Raw genomic sequence first — 18,772 nt, forward strand, 5'->3', positions numbered from 1 at the left:
GGAGATGAGACTCTGATTGGTTTTTTTCTCAAAACATACCTATAACTCATGAAGAAAATAAACTCAACCCTTTTAGACCATGTGCCACGGCGCAAAGTGGATATTAGAAAATATGGATTATGACACACCCAGAATGCGTTTGTGCCCTGCGCTTTCCGTTTTGGGCATGGACCGTCAAAATAGAGCCCTAATACTGAAACAGTTCAGGCGTTATAGAATGACCAAAACAACATTTCAGAAGTTTTACCATGTGCTCAGCCTGCTGGTTTGTCCATTCACACACATTTACATTATCATATGATCTCTTAAAACAAACCTTTTTCAATACACATACTGGAATTTGTTCTGTAAATGTGTTTCCTTCGTAGCTTATACGCATTTTTTTTTATCAAAAAAAAAAGTTTATGCAACTCATTTATGCAACTCATATACATGTTTTTTTTTTTTTTTATGCGAATATGCAAAATGCGCAAAAAAAAAAAAATAAAAATAGGTGGGTGGAATCATAAGGCTAAGGTGAGAAATACTGCTTTGGCTTTAAAAAAGGTGAGGAGACCGACAGAAACTCAGAGTTTAGAGAATAAACCCTGCTCCTGACCAGGTTAGGTTCTGAGTTAAAGTTACCTCTCTTTCAGAAACCGGCTTGGCTTCCCCTGCTTTCTCGAGTTTGAGAAAGTGTCCACTTAACCTCCTTTCTGAATTGGGGTCCAGGTCTACGTAACCTAAAAAGGACAATTCTGTTATTAATCACTCTAAATTTTACCCTCATTTCCCTCCAATCCCCTTAGACATTTGTTTTTGTTTAGAACACAAATGAGAATATTTTAGATTAAATTAAAGAGCTCCTTCATCCACTATACCATCCCGAGATGTTTAAAGCCCTAAAAAGGAAACCAAAATATTGTCAGTTTAATTGTCATTAAATTATTTACCTATGATTTGTAAAGCAGCTGCGGTCAACAATTCTATTTTGTATTCTGCCTATTGCACTGTGCCTCTCTCTCAAAACAATGTGCAGTCAGTGACCTAAAACATGTAAAATCCTTAGATGCAAACAGGGACACTATTAAAAACTTGTTTCTGACACTACAATTGTAAACTGATAACAGAGACACAAGCAAACTGTTCTAGAGTTCTATGACTCTTTTGTCCTGTTTCTCCTCAGATGTCCTCAGAATGTCAGAAACTTGACGCACAATAATTAGTTCTATTTGCTTTTGATGTGATGTCTAGTGTGCTATGGTGCAATGCTCACTGATGTCACATGTAAACTTAGTATCCACACATGTCAATTTTGCATCTAGGCTAAATAAGTGCTTTGTTTATAATGATGAGGACAATTTAAGCTATAAAACTTGCATTGAGATTATACTGGTACAAAGACTTCTTCAGTATGTCAATACATACACAGATTTAACTTCTTGTATCAAACTGTTAAGCATATTGTTGTGGGATGCCCTATTTAAATGCTATCAGACAACACTTTTCATCTGGAGAGACTAAATAAAATGTTTTTAAACATGAATCCTTCTAAAATTGTAAAATTTTTATCAAAAGTGAACCTAAACAAAGAACATTGATCACACACCTACCAAATCCGCAGACCGGACAATCAACATGAACTGGAACTTTTTTAAAAAGATTTAAAAAAATGTTTTCACCAAAAATGTTTCTTACAAACATATTTTTTTAGCAGACCACCGTAATCCACACATGTGAGTCCAGCTGAGTTCTCATTGTGGAATACTGAAACTAAACCTTCTTTACGGCACATTTATAAACACAACATTGATGACCCATGTTTCCGAACAATTCTTCTATTTCCATTTGTTTTACTTAAGGTGGTTTTAATTACATTTGGCAACACAACCTAGTGTCTCTCTGCCATCTGAACACTGTAACAAGTAAAACAGTCTTCTTCTATATATGTGCACATTTATGCTTATTAATATAGTTGCACCTCATTTACAATAGAGCGCACTGATTGGTTCGAACCAAGTCTTTCTCGTGAATTAATGCAGAAAACTCAAAGATGTCATGTTGTATCAGCCTGTACAAAGCCAATGAAATTTACACAAGGATCTCATCAATGTGACGTAGCTTCAAAATTTCCTTTCAATCCGGAAGAAAAAATTAGCTTGAAATATCGCTAAAACATCCAATTTTCACTTTTTAACGAAATATACGTCCTAATAGTGTTTTTAGCTGCATGGGACACATTTATAACAGCTCAAAATCATGTTTTAGTGTTTTGTGACCCTTTAAAAAACTGTTTTAGATTGTTATTTTATATATTATCAATATTATTGTTCATGTATTTTTATCTTGTGTATTATTTATTACTGTTAATGACCTTTAATTGTTAGAATGTTTTTATAATTATAGAAAATGTTATTTATAAAATGTGGTATATATATAATTTTTATTCTTTGCCATGGCATAGCCATAGAAGCTGATACGGCAATAAACTCAAAATTCTCTCTGTTTGTATATCATAGGCCCTTTAAAAGTGATTAGAAATAGGTGACTTGAATAGGTAAACACAAGTCATTTGAACAATTTTTAAGATACTTTTATGGCCTTTTTTACAGCACCTGCCCTATTCACCTTCATAATATGGAGAATTTTGAGCAGGAAATTCTTCGGAAGCTCTCCTCTGTTTCACAGAAAAAGAAAATTCAAACTTTTTTTGAACAACATTAGGGTGAGTAAATTATTTACTTTTTACATTTCTTTAACTGATAAACCATACACTTGTTCACATTTTCCACATTTATATAGCTTCTAACAGGTTTAGAAAATATACTGCAGTATGTAAGAACAGCAGATTTCAAACTTATTTAATTAATTCTGGCAAGCAGTTTTCTTACAAGGAAAAACCTGTGACCCAACAGTCAAGCTTCTCCTCCTCCTCTCTTGTCATTTTAAATAGGTATGTATGTGTGTGTGTGTGTGTGTGTGTGTGTGTGTGTGTGTGTGTGTGTGTGTGCGTGCGTGCGTGTGTGCGTGTGTGTGTGTGTGTGTGTGTGTGAGAGCACGTCTCAATTTGGAATGAACACCCATTCATTTAGAGGTGAAAGGGTGAGAGAGAACCTTTCTGGGCACTTTCTCCTGTCACTTACATGCACAGCTCATCTTCATTTTCTGTCAGAGGGAGTGTTGTTGTGTGTGGAAAGTACATCAGGCTGATTGTATGATAATGATGGTCGATAACGGTATTAATAGTATCTGCCTCACAGCATGTGGACCATGTGTGGCAAGTAACTGGACCGTTACTAAATACAAGGTTTTTCATTGAGTGCAGGATTAAAAGAGGGGCGTTTCAGATAGTTTTAGCCTGAAGCAGCGTCACCCTTTGAATGGTAATCTGTCAATACCCACTCATTAGGCCTGCACCAACTTTCACTTCAGGCAGTACTTTCAATGTTATGGGAAAGAGTTCTGAGCTGTGTGCACCATAACATTATGCAGAGCTCTGGACATGATCAACATGATCTCAACTTTAGGCTTAGCTTGAACTGCAGTTTGCTAAAACTTTACATTTTATTTATTTATTTATTTACTTATTATTTTTGTTTGAAATAAGGTAAAGCTAATTTTTGCAGTTTGAGTTAAGACTCAAATGTTTTTGGGCACAAGCACTATATTCTACTAGAGTTGGGGTCGAGTCCACCTTTGTCGAGTCCAAGTCGAGACCAAGTCCTTAACCAGTCGAGTACAAGTCCAAGTCCGAGTCCAAAAGGGGTCGAGTCGGACTTAAGTCCGAGTCCTTAACATCCGAGTCCGAGTCGAGTCCGGCCGAGTCCAGACAGTCTTAAAACTCATTTATTAATTTTTCTTTTGGCTTAGTCCCTTATTTATCAGGGGTCGCCACAGAACGAACTGCCAACTAGTCCAGCATATGTTTTACAGAGCGGATGCCCTTCCAGCCGCAACCCATTTACTCTCATTCACACTCACACACCACGGCCATTTTAGTAAATTAAATTCCCCTATACTGCATGTGTTTGGACTGTGAGGGAAACCGGAGCACCCGGAGGAAACCAACACCAACACACGGAAAACATGCAAACTCCACACAGAAACACTCCTGGCCCAGTGGAGACTCGAACCAGTGACCTTCTTGCTGTGGAGCAACAGTGCTAAGCATTGAGCCATGGTGCCACCTAAGTAAAAAAGTGTAAAATAATAATAATAATAATAATAATAATGAATCAAATATATTTTTCTATTAACAATTAACTGTTAAATGAAAATTTTAAACTTTTGGTACATTTTTACAAAATGCCTTGTATTTTTTGATAGCTTGCTTCAAATTAAAATGAAAATTGGAGGATATATGTAGAATTTTTATTATTTTACAAGAGTCACGCGTTTGAGATTATTCTCATGCCACTTTTTCACATTTCTTGTTTAAATTACGCTTGCATTACCAAGGCAACAATGCATTTTTTTTTACAATAATTCCAGAAAACTCTGTTATCAGCCCCAGTGTGGAAAATTAAACCATATTCATGCGGACTGACCCAGATCTGCACAGAACATAAAGGTTCAGCAAAGGGAGACCATTTGGCTTCACCGCTGTCTTAACAGGGAATCAACAGTCAGATGAATTTTGTTCTAAATAAACAAAGAGTAAATAAATAGCAGGGGCGATTAGGTGCAAAATAAAACCAGTGGGAATCAGACTGAAAAAATAGTCCAGTGCAGATTTCTAGGCACATGATCTGGGTCTATCTGTTAACCCCTGAAACAGGGGTTCTCAATGTCTACATTAAAAGTTCCAAATCTGAATTTTTTTTATTAAGGTCAAAGGTATGAAACAATTGATATTACATAACTTGTTTTTAATAAACATCCATAAGATGCAGCACCATGACGCAGTGGGTAGCACAATGGCCTCACAGCAAGAAGGTTACTGATTCGAGCTGGCTTAGGGCAAAATAAACACATACTTATCTGTTCATTCAACTTTGAACTGTCTATTCTCTTCATCAATTCTTTTCAGTGAGGCCGACATCTTCTTCCATTCAAATGATCGATTTGCTGCAGTGTGTTAAAACAGGCGTGCGCGCGCGATTATCCAGCATGATCATGATTAGGCCTGGCACTAACCAATTTGGAGCCCTAGGCAAGATTTCAGGTGAATTCCAGTAAATTCCACTGCTAGTGTAGATATACTCATAAGACACTTATTAGCTTTGTCTTGGACATTCTTTCATTTTAATAAAGCAAGTGTACATTCCAAATACTTAGAAGTTTTTGCAACTCTGGGACACCTCGAAAAAATATGCAGCGATTATGCATTGTGAAACCTGGGTAAGTTTTGCAAGTGGACAAAACAAAAATTAAAACAATATGATGATGATCTTATTTTAACTAAACATGCTATGAAGCAGAAAAGAAGGATGAAGAGTCAGACAGGTAAGATTAGGCCTAAAACAGTTCACAATTCAGGTCTAAAAAGACAACAGATAATTCTCATTCATTCATTCATTCATTTTCTTTTCGACTTAGTCCCTTTATTAATCAGGGGTCGCCACAGCGGAATGAACCGCCAACAACCATGTTTTACACAGCGGATGCCCTTCCCTTCATATGCTATGGCCAATTTAATTCATCAATTCACCTATAGTTTTTGGACTATGGGGGAAACCGGAGCTCCCGGAGAAAACCCACGCCAACACGGTGAGAACATGCAAACTCAACACAGAAACATCAACTGACCCAGCCATAGCTCGAACCAGCGACCTTCTTGCTGTAAGGCGACAGTGCTACCCACTGCGCTACCGTGCAGCCCACAGATAATTCTATAAAACACATCTTTTTGTACCTTATGGAATTGTCAAATTAAATTAATATTCTTGCAAAATACTTCTCAAATGATCTTAATACATCACTCCTGTTGTGTCTTTGTTTTCCAGTTACATTTAGGACAAATTTCTGTTATTTCAAGAGTTCACACTTAGATAGTGCTTGACTATTTAAGCTAGTTTGGCATGCTGTCCCGGGAGAGAACCCTGAGCTCGGTGATAGATGAGCCCAAGGCTCCCGCCTGGTCAATAAGCATTAGGAGGGATATGAGATCAGGTAGTTCTCGATAGCTCCCAAAATAAATCGCTATTGCGCTAATTTGTAGTATGTGCTTGTGACTTTAACTTTGCATGGTTTTTTGGGTGTGGGAGGAAACCAGAGTACCCGGAGAAAACCCACGCGAACACGGGGAGAACATGCAAACTCCGCACAGAGAGTATCGGTTGGCTCAGCTAGTGTTGAACCAATGACCTCCTTGCTGTGAGGCAACAGTGCTAGCCACTGAGCCGCCGTGACGCCCGAACTGAGGAGGAGGGAGAAGGGAAGGATGGGGGGGTTTTCCAAAAACGAAGATGAGGAATGGAGTTTAGGCTGGATATTTATATTAAATTTAGAGTGATCCGATTGGCTAGTTAGTGATTAGTGATACGGATCAGCTGTAGTCAATTCTATCACGTGCTCCTCTCGAAATTAGTTTGGGAAACTTCACTTCAAGAGTTCACACTTAGATAGTGCTTGACTATTTAAGCTAGTTTGGCATGCTGTCCCGGGAGAGAACCCTGAGCTCGGTGATAGATGAGCCCAAGGCTCCCGCCTGGTCAATAAGCATTAGGAGGGATATGAGATCAGGTAGTTCTCGATAGCTCCCCATAAATGCTATTGTGTCGGGACAGCAGCCGTGTATTCGGAGAACGCCCCCCAAAGGCTGGAACTGCTATATCCGGCTGCTGGATATAGTGATTTGGAAGAAATTAGAGAGGTAGAGGATATGCAGGCTTGTAAGAGCCTTGATGGGAAAAGATGGTACTCTATCTCCGATGGAGGTAGTGTAAAAATAGGCAAATGTTATGAAATAATGTATATGTCCGCATGAGTGGGCGCATGCGGGCATATAATTATTTATTCATATGGGCATATATCGATATACGCACGTGTGCCGTGCTTTTTTTTTTTTTTTTTTTTTTTTTTTAAATATGCACATATGAATAGGTAAAGTAAAACAAATTAAGCTCGTGGAGTGACTCGTGCTCGTAGTCACAGTTCAGGAAGAGCTTAGGGGTGACGGCACTAGTAAAAATGCATATGCGCGGCGTAGGCGCACGCGGCATATGATTATGCTATTCATATAGGCATATATTTGTAGGCATATTGCGTATTCCTCATATATGCGTATATAAACAGTCAAAGCAAAATAAATAAACAAAAGAAGCTAGGGCTGGTGGGGGGGGCAGTGACGTGACTCGTGCTCGTAGTCACAGCTCGGGAAGTTGAGCTATCAAAGGCTGGTTCTAGAAGGAGTCGGGAAGGGGGAATTTGGCCGATGGAGACTCCTTCTAGAGGGAAAAAGGGGGTTTAAGCTCTGGGACCGCTCCTGCGGTTGCCAGATCTTAGGGGTGACAGCACTATGTAAAAATGTATATATCCGCATGCGTGGGCGCATGCGGGCATATGGTTCTGTTATTCATATAGGCATATAATTGTAGGAGTGCCATGCGCACTCCTCATATATGCGTAAATGATCAAAGCAAAATAAGATAAATAAAAGGAGCTAGGGCTGGTGGGAGGGGGCAGTGACGTGACTCGTGCTCGTAGTCACAGCTCGGGAAGTTAAGCTATCAAAGGCTGGTTCTAGAAGGAGTCGGGGAGGGGGAAATTTGGCCGATGGAGACTCCTTCTAGAGGGGAAAAAGGGGGTTTAAGCTCTGGGACCGCTCCTGCGGTGGCCAGAGCTTAGGGGTGACAGCACTATGTAAAAATGTATATATCCGCATGCGTGGGCGCATGCGGGCATATGATTCTGTTATTCATATAGGCATATATTTGTAGGCGTGCCATACACACTCCTCATATATGCGTATATAAATGATCAAAGCAAAATAAGATAAATAAAAGAAGCTAGGGCTGGTGGGGGGGGCAGTGACGTGACTCGTGCTCGTAGTCACAGCTCGGGAAGTTGAGCTATCAAAGGCTGGTTCTAGAAGGAGTCGGGAAGGGGGGAATTTGGCCGATGGAGACTCCTTTTAGAGGGAAAAAAGGGGGTTTAAGCTCTGGGACCGCTCCTGCGGTGGCCAGAGCTTAGGGGTGACAGCGCTATGTAAAATGTATATATCCGCATGCGTGGGCGCATGCGGGCATATGATTCTGTTATTCATATAGGCATATATTTATGTGGGCGTGCTATACACGCTCCTCATATATGCGTATATAAATGGTCAAAACAAAATAAGATAAATAAAAGAAGCTAGGGCTGATGCGGGGGGTAGTGACGTGACTCGTGCTCGTAGTCACAGCTCGGGAGTTGAGCTATCAAAGGCTGGCTTCGCAGGAGTCGGGGAAGGAGGGAGGAAATGGAGACTCCTCTGAGCGGGGTGGTGGTGATGCTGGGAGGGGTTGGCGGGGGTGGGAGGGGGATAGTTACGTTATGGGTTAGTATTATGACTCATTGACATGGTCTTCTGGGCTTCTTTAAGATGACTTTGGCTTAGGCGAATGTATGACTTGAAGGCATCGGATGTCCACCTCCCCAGTGTCTGTATATGCTGTTGAGATAGTCCTCTATGAGCTGCGGTAGTAGCGGCTCCAATTCTAAATGAGTGGCTGGAGTATGGTTCTGGTGAAATGCCAGAAAGGCGAAGGACTGCTTTAAGGTGTTTTTGAAACCAGAAGCGTGTTACTGGGCGAGATAAATCGTCTATGAAAAGGGGGGCGAGAGGGGTGGGATTGAGAGTTTTCCTGTAGTGAATGTATGCTAGGAGTGTTTGAAACGGGAATGTAGAGGAGGGGATGTCGAATATGTAAATTAGGTGTCCTTTGCGTGATTGATCGGTCTTGCTTTGCTTGATGAGGAAGGATATTGTTTCCCCGTCAACCAAAGTTAGATCTGATATGGTGGGGTGGATGCTGGGCACGAATTTTGAAGTTATAGAAATTTCGGAACATCTTAAGAATCCGAAAAAAGAAAGTATGAACATAGCATCCAGGGTACGATCTGTGTGTGTGGATGAGTAGCCTTTACGAAGGGTGGAGATACATTTAGACAGTATATGGTGTGTGATGGGCAGCCTAGAGTCTGGGAGGGAGGGGTGGGTTTTTTGGATGCCTTTAATAAGAAGGCTGGTTTGCGAATTTGCTATAGCATCTGAAGTAGAGCCATGGATTAACTTGTGAAAGAATTGGATGCCACTTAAATAGCTTTTGATGGAGCTGGCTTGTATGTTTTTGTATGAATGGAGGTATGTGATGAATGAGGTAATTGTAAGCAAGGAAAAATCTGGAAATGATGTGTTGTACAGGAAATGGAAATGTTTAAATGTATTCCATGCAGTAAGATATGTTTGTAAAGTTCTAGGAGCAACAGCATTTAAAATAAGGGAGATGGACGTCTGATGCAGGTGATGCATAGGGTGGTTTATAGGAATATCATCTCTGAATAAGGAGGCACTGGATGCGGATGAAGATCTGCTTCTGGTGCGAGCATTCGAAATTTCTGAAACAGAAAACGAGAGAGAGAGTCAGCAATTTGATTATGAAAACCTGGTACATGTTTAGCTGTTATGATAAACTGTTTTTTGGCGGAGGTCCAAATGAGGCGGCGGAGGAGCGGCATTAGCGCAGGAGAGTGTGAGCGCCTTTTGTTAATGCATTGAACAACGGCTTCATTGTCGCAATGGACTAGAATGCTGGAGGCGGACCATTCATCTCCCCACAATATGGAAGCGGCGACTAGAGGATATAATTCGAATAGTGCTGACGATTGATGGTGAGGGGGAATTTCGATCATTTGGTGAGGCCATGAAGATGCGAACCAGCGGCCCTGGTAGTATCCACCAAACCCTATTGAGGGAGCGGCGTCTGTGTATAGTTGAATATCGATCGGGGATTCTATCAGGTCGCTATAGAAAAAGGAACAGCCATTCCAGCACTTTAGGAAGGAAATCCAGAGGCTGAGTTCGTGACGGCATTGGTCGGATAGAGAGAGAGAATCATCTAATCCGGGGACCGATGCTGCTAATTGGAGAAGGTGAGTTACGAAGGGACGTCCTTGAGGAATGATGCGCATGGCGAAATTTAAATGTCCTAAAATGGACAGCAATTCGCGCTTTGAGCAATTTTGATTTTCCAAAAATATTGAGGATAATGCGATGATGCGGTCGATTTTTTCTTTAGGTAAGGAGGCTTGGAATTTGTTTGAATCCAATTTGATGCCTAAAAATTCTAGTGAAGTACCAGGTCCCGAAGTTTTTTCCTCTGCGAGCGGAATGCCAAGATTGTCGAAAACTGTTTTTGTTATTGTCAGGTGTTCTGTTGCGGGGTTGCTCGGGGGTGAGATAATGAGGAAATCGTCGAGGAGATGTAGTATGTGCGCGATGCCGTAGTTATTTGACAGGATCCAGCATATAGCTTCCGAAAGCATGTCAAATATTTTTGGACTACTTCTGCATCCGAAGGTAAGGCGTACGGCGAAGTAGAATTTAGATCTCCAATTAATGCCAAAAAGATGCCAGTAGTCGGGGTGTAACGGCATAACTTTGAATGCCGAGGAAATGTCTACTTTAGCGAGCCAAGCGTTGCGGCCGACTAATTTGATTAGGGATATCGCTTGGTCTATATCGTGGTAGTTTAGCGCGTATTCCTCTGGAGGAATGATGCTGTTAATGCTAGAGAAGCAAGAATTATGAGGGGATGAAAGGTCAATTATGAGGCGTTTTTTGCCAGAAAATTTTCTGGTAGCTATGCCGATTGGACTAATTCGGTATACTCTGAAGGGGGGAGCAAGAAAGGGACCGATCATAAAATTATTATCGATCTCTTTCTTGATCAGTTGATCTACGACTTCTGGTTCTGCGGTGGCTGACATTAAATTAGGGCAGGCCAGGTTGTATGACGGAAGAGTAGAGACGCCGGGGTGAAATCCGTTACATAAACCTGTAATGAGAAAATCAGAGAAGTTAGAATCAGGGTGCAAACTTAATTCATGAGCAAGTTGAGGAATATTAACAGGAGTCGACAGATACTGCTTGGATTTTTTATTAGCTTTTTGGACTTGGCAAACAATGCGTGCGTGCGCGCCTCCGCAGTAGTTACAGATGTGGAGAAATTTGCATGGGTGTCGGTAGCATCTTCCGGAATTGAAGTTGAAGCAGGGATTATGAGAAGATTGATTTCGGGAAGAAGACAGAGAAGGAAGAAGAGCAGGGATAGCGGAGGTGGATGTACGAGGAACGTAGCTGGTGGATCTTGGATTAGGTGGAACTGTATCAGAGGGAGGGATGACGAAGGGACAGGAGGTGGTGGAGTGGAGACTGGAACGGCAGACCGCGCAGGATAGATTACGGCAACCGAGAAAGACTCTGTTATGGAGATCAAAGTCGATAGCCCCCCAATATTGAATTTGATTCCATTGTGAGACGCGAATTGCGCATTTTGCTGAGAATAACTTATGATAGGTGTAAAAATGTGTTCCCCCATAGGAGAGCGCGAGCTCCGAAATGATGGCCATGTAATCGTTGAGCTCGCGCCTCCTATGAGGAAAAACCGAGCAAATTACCTCTGTGTATCTGGAAAAAGCTACGTGAAATTCTGCTAGTGAAAGAGTGCGGGTTTGAGAACTGGTGGATGGTTTTAGTATGAGTGCAAATTCGCCGCAATCTATCTGGCGCTCTGCCGTGGGAGGTGCAATGGGTGAAAGAAGTGTGGAGAGATCTATGTCAGCACCTGAGATGATGAGATTCCTGATGGTATTGGAGACGGGTGGAGGTTCCAGAGCTGGAGCATTCTGAGGGATGGGAAGAGGTACGGCAGTGGCTAGGGTGAAGGGGGGGTGAGTGGAAGAAATGTTAGTAGGGAGAGGAGGATGCTGAGGAGGGTTAGTATTAGATGCGAGTGCTTGGTGGAGGGATGAAGAGGGCATGAATGAAGGAATATTGGAGGGAAAAAGAGAAGAAGAATGAAGAGGAGCATTAGTACTGATATTTGTAGGCTCGTGTGAGTGGATGAGGTTGGTAGATGTAGATGGAAGGTTGGAAGGAAGAGAAAACTGTAAGGGATTAGTAGCAGAAAGATGAGGACTGGGAGTTGCGCTAGATTGAGGAGCTTGTGGCCAGAAGAAGGTGGCGTTGTTTTGCTGGGTAGCGTTAATGTCTGGGTTATTGTCCTTGGTTTGATTAGATGTGGTTCCAGTAATGCTCCTATTATCTTGGTGGTGTTGGGCTTGTGGTTTTTTGGTGTTCTTGGTTTTTCCAGTTGCTTTTCTTGGTCCGGGTTGGTTAGAGGCTGGCGGAGAAGCGCTGTGCTGGGGATACGGGGCGTGGCGGGAGCGAGTGTTCCTGGAGTTCCTGGTGGGCGGAGTCGATGAGGTAATGGATGTGTACAGTTTGAGGAGTTCAGTCTTATTGCATCGGCTTGGAATGGAAATGCCGGCGTCTGTGATGCTTTGGCGGAGTTCGTTTGCTGTCATGTTCCTGTTGATGGTTGGTGAAGATGTGCGGAAGCGTATGAAGAGGCTGGTGAAGGTGGATGGAGATTTGTAGCATACGGGGATGGGGATTGAAGACGGCGAGATAACCTTGTTGTTGTTGAACGGATTGGCCTTCGGCCTCTCACTGTAGCCTCGGGCTCAAGCTGGTTCCCACTCTGGGTAAGTTGATGCTGGTCCTCGGCTGAAGTTTCGAGGATAGCGCCGCTTTCGTTAGCTTGGTGGAGATTGTTGTTGTTGTTGTTGTTGTTGTTATTGCTGCTGCTGGTGGTGGTGGAGAGCGTTTGGTGCTTTTCCATTTTGCAGATTTTTGCTTGCTTTAGTCGCTAGCTGTTTCCGGGTTTTCCAAAAACGAAGATGAGGAATGGAGTTTAGGCTGGATATTTATATTAAATTTAGAGTGATCCGATTGGCTAGTTAGTGATTAGTGATACGGATCAGCTGTAGTCAATTCTATCACGTGCTCCTCTCGAAATTAATTTGGGAAACTTCACTTATTTAGAATATTAATTGTATAATAATAATAATAATATAATATATATATATATATATAAATAAATGGAGGGTGGGGGGCTTTTGAGGATAGGTCATGGTCCTGGTCCTCAGTTCAAAAGACAGTGATGATGACATCAGCATACAACTATGCATAATTCTGAATCATTTTAAAATGAAACATTTGAGATGATTAATTATGCAATACACATATTCTTGCACTCTGTCATTGACTACATATAAATAGAATCAGTAATGTGTCATTATCAGATTGTCTCTTGCATATTCAACATGTAGGGCAGATATATACTGCTACTCACAATCATTAATGTTTATTCTCACACAGAAGACTCACAATGTGTACGCAGGCACCCCTAATCTCTCCAATGTCTCTCATCAAAATATTACCTGAATATTATTTTTTACACAAAGTCAAACCTCATTCTATCTTTAAAAAGATTAAATTATTGCTTGAATTTGTGGACTTAGTCCAGTGATTATCCATTCTGAATGTTGCTGGATTTGAATATAACTCTACATTAAATCCATTTGTGCTTATATTGACTTAATTTAGCTTGGATTTGCATATTATATTATTACAACATTTTTGCTATTCCATCATTTAATTACTGTAATTTTACACACTCGTTATACTCTCCTAACCTTACCCTCAAAAGCAGAAGCTGATCTGGGATCTGGGATGAGTTTATTATACGGAACGCGTCCGTCAGTTAGCATGTATAGGCTACACTGATTCAGAAATGTGATGATCGACGCACATCTTTAATGGAAAGAAAGTGAATGCAGACGTTTTTATATTCATTTTAACGTGCTTTCAAGCCAAAATAAAGCGAAAGCACAATTCTCTTGAACAGCTCTTGCAGTTCTATCGCATTTTAGATCGGCTGTGTTGATGGTACTTTCACTTTTCATAGAAAGATTAAGCATAAGGTGGAAGAATTGGAAAATTAATCGGGATGATAGCGGGATGTCTTTACAAGAGTTACAGGAAAAATTTGAATATTAAGGAGTCCGGATTTGAGAAGCCCTTAAATCAAGCGCTGAACGCATAATTCTCTGGCTCAGAGCCAAAGCGCAAAACTTTGAATTTGGCAGTTATTTGCGGATATATTGACACAAATATAAACAACAAAACAATATCGGCAGTATGTTTTAACATCATCCCTACGATATGAATGTACAATTCAAGTAAATAAGCTCTCACCTTTCTTTGTTTTCTTTTAACATGTCGGTAGAAGACAAATTATTGCTGATTTTGAAGACATTATTGTCCTAAACTTAGCCACGCATTGTGTGATATGGCTTTCTGGTTAACGTTACACGTTTAAGGTGATGACGTGCTGCTGCTGCCTGCTGGTACGGTGCGGTGGCATAAATAAAAGCTGGCATGCAGCCAGAGAGATCGCTAATTCTTGTTATAGTTTTATGCTGTTATTTATTATTTTTAAATATCTTATATTTGTTTTGGAAATTATGTGGACTCGACTGGACTCGTGATATTTTCCGAGTCCAAAATGTCCAAGTCCGAGTCAAGTCCGAGTAAAAGTTTACCCAAGTCCGTGACAAGTCCGAGTCCAATCAAAACTGGACTCGAGTCCGGACTCGAGTCCGAGTCCAAGGTCGAGTACCCCAACACTATATTCTACATAGCATTTTAGTTTAGTTTTGTTCAGTTAAGTTGTTTGCTTTGCTTGACACAGATTACTTTGTAATGTTTGGATTTGTGACAGTGAAGCCACAGCATTGATCATATTATAGTCATGCATTGGCTTAAATAGTTGGTTTGGACTAATATAATAATATGAGGTCCTGTTTTTTTTATTTATTTTTTATTTTTTATTTAATTTACCAGTAAAATCGGAACCTATTTTTGAAAGTAAAAGATACAGTTTCAGTTTTTTTTTTTTTAAACATATTAAATAGAAGTTTTGAAAGTTAAACAGCTTATTGACCACACTGAATTGACCAAACTTTTTGGCCCTGTTTTTGAATGTAAAAGATACTATTTCAGTCTATTTTATATAGTTTTGCTTAGTTTTATTTTATTTTTTGCTTTGATTTGTTTGGTTTTTTTATTAAAAGAGAGTAGGCGGCACGGTGGTGCAGTGGGTAGTGCTAATGCCTCACAGCAAGAAGGTCACTGGTTGAAGTCTCGGCTGGGTCAGTTGGCATTTCTGTGTGGAGTTTGAATGTTCCTCCCATGTTTGCGTGGGTTTCCTCCGGGTGCTCCGGTTTACAAAGTCCAAAGACATGCGCTATAGGTGAATTTGGTAAGCTATTATAATAATTGTGTGTGTGTGTGTGTGTGTGTGTGTGTGTGTGTGTGTGTGTGTGTGAGTGTGTGTGTGTGTGTGTGTTGTCCTTTACTGACAGCCGCGTGTGTGAATCTTGTTGGAAAATAAAGCAAAAAGTCCTACTTGACAGTAATAGTTTTCTTAATACCTCTGTAAGAACAGTGTTGACAATTACTTGAAAACAGTAAAAAAAAAAAAAAAAAAAGAAAAACAAAATTGAAAAAAAAACTGTATTCAGCAGTAAAACAAGTATTTAGCTTTGATAGTATGACTTTTAGTACGGAGCGACACAGGTTTGGATGACATTATGATTACTAATATTTTGCTTTCTCAATATCTCTGTAAGAACAGTGTTAATAATTATTATTATTAAAAACAGTTATTGCCCTAAAACATGCACTGTAAAAAATACTGAAGGCATTAAATAACATACCACAGTTGGGTAATATAATTCCTCACTTCACAACAAAACCTTTAAAACCCGGTCAAAATATATATATATATTCCAAAGTAAAAGAGATGTTGAGTTTGGGCCACCATCATTTTTTAGCTTTATATTGCGTTTGTGATGCAAAAAATGACAAATAAATGAAGCAAGCATTGTTCTTCACTTGCCAAAAGGGCACCGATTATATGGTCATTAGGTTAATCTTTTAATAGAATAATGTTTGGATATGTAAATTGATATTTCAAGCTGACATGCTACAGAAAAGTATAGAAATTATATATATATATATATATATATATATATATATATATATATATATATATATATATATATATATATATATATGTATGTGTGTGTGTTTATGCGTGCGTGCGTGCGTGCGTGTTAATTACAAGTCTAAAATACAGTAGTCAACATCTGAAATGGATCAAAACCTTTCATTAAAGTTGTCCTAAAGCTATTGAATAACGCCTATACTTTTACGATCAACTTCAAATGTTGATTTCTGTATTTGCAGGTAATACAATAGTATTTAGCATTAAAGGTTACTATTAGAATGAAAAAAGTAAAAGTTTAAGTTTAGTTTAGTTTAGAATGTAAATAAAGTCAGATTGTGTTCCAGCAGTCTGTGTGTCTGTGCAGTCCATGAAGGTCCCCTGTAGGATAGGTAGAAGTAGGTAAGATAGGTAAGTAAAAATACTTACGTTTTGTTATATTATGAAAAAAGACCTTTAAAAAAAATTTTGTATGTGATTTTTGTTATATTAAAATGAGCAGAAACCCTGGTCCCCTCTTGGCCAGTATAGACCGACAGTCCCGTTATAGTAACATAGACGTGTGTGTGTGTGTGTGTGTGTGTGTGTGTGTGTGTGTGTGTGTGTGTGTGTGTGTGTGTGTGTGTGTGTGTGTGTGTGTGTGTGTGAATGAAATGTGTAAATGTATGTTTGAATGAAATGTGTAAATGTATGTCAATTGGTGTTTCCCAGTGATGGGTTGCAACTGGAAGGGCATCTGCTGCATAAAACATATGCTGATAATAAGTTCATTCTGCTGTGGCAACCTCTGATTAATAAAGAGACTAAGCCGAAAAGAAAATGAATGAAAAAAACAGTACTCTTGAAACAGAGTGCACTGAACATTTTCGGGTTTAATGGACATTACTGAACTCAAACATTAGCTTTAATAATGTTTTGAATGTTATTATGCCAGTAAGCTTAAAAAAAGGTAACCACAATCTTAGGATTTTAGTAACATTTAATGCTTGCAATAAATGGTCTACTTTCAGTCCATGGCCTTGTCTGAATCCTCAAGGCCCTCAGCATCTGTATGCCTGCAGGGGTGGGTAGGAAATGACCTTGTCTCATTACTGCCCACCTCCATGCAGTGAATAACAGCCATGTGAAGAGCTGCTTTATCTCAAACAAAAGAGACAGATGCTCAGTCTGTCCTCTTGCTTCACCTCTGCTGCTTCTCCAGATACGACACTTGTCCTGTCCTGACTTGTCCAGATTTATGAGCCATGTGTAATGTTTTCCACTGCACAAATGACGCTGCATGGACTCAAGGTGGGTGAAAGATTATTAATGGAGTAGTTACCCAAATATACTGTATGCTAAAACAGGCAGTTAAATAAAGTAAACAGTGTTAATGCTGCGACATGCAACTCATTTTGAAGTATAGCATGAGAAACGAGGGATTGAAATTCCAAGTATTGAAATAAAAATCCCTTAATTCACAAAAAATTTGGTTTTGGTGAAAAAGTGTTAATGTGAATAATGAGAGGTGGAAACGCATTTGTTGAATAACTCGAATGGATTGAACATTACACCCTCATGACTAATTCGCTGTCTTCATTATGCCTGCCTTGTTTACTGTATGTTACTAGGTTATTAATACTCTATAAACTTGATGGAAATGCACCTAATTCGCATTTAAAAAACATTTTTAACCGAGAGCTTTTTGCATCTGTAAATGGTGAAATCTGGATTTGCCACTTGTCTTCTTTTAAAAAAAGACGCGGTTTCAGTTTAGGTTGGATTGTTCTGTCTCTACAGATTTGTGTTCATGGCCCTTTAAAGAAAGAATAATTTATGTATTTCAAGAAAATATAGCAAGAAACAAGTCGATATATCTTAATAAGTCACTCTATCTTTGTGTATCTCTCGGCCAATGCATTCTGCAATTTTCAGCTTTGGAACCACATAGTAAAAAAGTGTCTCGCAGCCACATGATGCTGTGATCTGTGCAACATAACCTGCAGGAATGCCAAATGTGGACGTCAGGGATAAACACGGACACAGCGTTTCCTTGCTAATACTAAAGTTAATCTAGGACAGGACATTCAGACTTTATAATAGTACATATCACTTTAATAAAGAAAGATCTGCTTGTGTTATATTTACTCTCTGCTTACTGAACTGGGCCTGGCAGCACGTTGTGTTTTTTTGAAATGTAAGAAAATGTAAACAAATATCAAAGTGTCTTACACTTCATGCAAATAGCCTGCCCTGATGGCAGAGGCTATTTAGGGCCTACTCACACTATGCCATCCGTACCGTGCCCAGGCCCGTTTCCCGCATCGTTTGAGAAGTGTGAGTGCGCTGAATCGGGCTCAAGCATGGTTCACTTGGCGGGCCCTGGCCCGGTTGGAAGAGGTGTGCCTGAGCGCGGTTCACTTGGGCTTTGGCACGGTACGCTTGTGTGTGAGTGCAAAACGCGCCAAAGCCCGAAATTGAAAGCGAGACGTGACTTTAAAGGGATTGTTTCATATGGATTTATTAATCATTCTTACTGTTCAGTGAACGCAGACTGCTGTAGTTTATTAAAGACGAGAACTCCTCACAGCACGACAGCTGTGCGGCTTTAGCAGACGTCCTCATTCCTGCAGCACGAGAGCTTTATGATTGTTTTTAAGCGCCAAAAGTGGCGGATCTGTTTGGCGAAATATTTGACTGCATGTCACTGCATAATAAACGACTTAAACGATATAACCAGAGAAATCTCCACTGTG

At 40.1% G+C, this 18,772-nt stretch overlaps 2 long non-coding RNA genes across 2 annotated transcripts in view; both read left to right on the plus strand.

Moving 5' to 3' along the window:
* The first annotated feature begins 2,931 nt into the window (after positions 1 to 2,931).
* LOC147842311 (uncharacterized) lies at positions 2,932 to 15,530 on the plus strand. The gene is made up of 3 exons (XR_015499330.1): positions 2,932 to 3,656; positions 14,671 to 15,315; positions 15,359 to 15,530. It is a non-coding gene; the product is annotated as an uncharacterized LOC147842311 (long non-coding RNA).
* A 1,627-nt stretch (positions 15,531 to 17,157) lies between these two features.
* The window catches only part of LOC147842312 (uncharacterized), a 77,624-nt gene continuing 76,009 nt past the window's right edge, over positions 17,158 to 18,772 (plus strand). Inside the window, exon 1 of the long non-coding RNA XR_015499331.1 lies at positions 17,158 to 17,327. This is a non-coding gene — a long non-coding RNA (uncharacterized LOC147842312). The remainder of the gene's footprint in view (positions 17,328 to 18,772) is intronic.

Source organism: Danio rerio, chromosome 9 (genome assembly GCF_052040795.2).
Source record: "Danio rerio strain M-AB ecotype USA chromosome 9, GRCz13ab, whole genome shotgun sequence".
Taxonomy (NCBI): domain Eukaryota; kingdom Metazoa; phylum Chordata; class Actinopteri; order Cypriniformes; family Danionidae; genus Danio; species Danio rerio.